Raw genomic sequence first — 206 nt, forward strand, 5'->3', positions numbered from 1 at the left:
ATTTCTTCTAGCAAATTAACAATTTTAATTCCTATTATAACAACTGTAGAAAATGGATAAAAAAATCACAAGTAACTTCGTACAGCAAGACAAGAAACCAAAATAACTGATGAAAATGCATCAGCTGCCACTATATCTCTGTAAAGTTATTATTTCTCATCCATACTTTTTCTACACAATAATCTCAACTATGCACAAAAAAAATC

The 206-nt window shown here is 28.2% G+C and overlaps 1 protein-coding gene across 1 annotated transcript in view; it reads right to left on the reverse strand.

Moving 5' to 3' along the window:
* LOC119590548 (NADH dehydrogenase [ubiquinone] iron-sulfur protein 6, mitochondrial-like) overlaps window positions 1-206 on the reverse strand; it is a 7,400-nt gene that overhangs the window by 435 nt on the left and 6,759 nt on the right. The gene's annotated exons all lie outside the window — the stretch shown is intronic.

The sequence above is a fragment of the Penaeus monodon genome, chromosome 27 (genome assembly GCF_015228065.2).
Source record: "Penaeus monodon isolate SGIC_2016 chromosome 27, NSTDA_Pmon_1, whole genome shotgun sequence".
Classification (NCBI taxonomy): Eukaryota; Metazoa; Arthropoda; class Malacostraca; order Decapoda; family Penaeidae; genus Penaeus; species Penaeus monodon.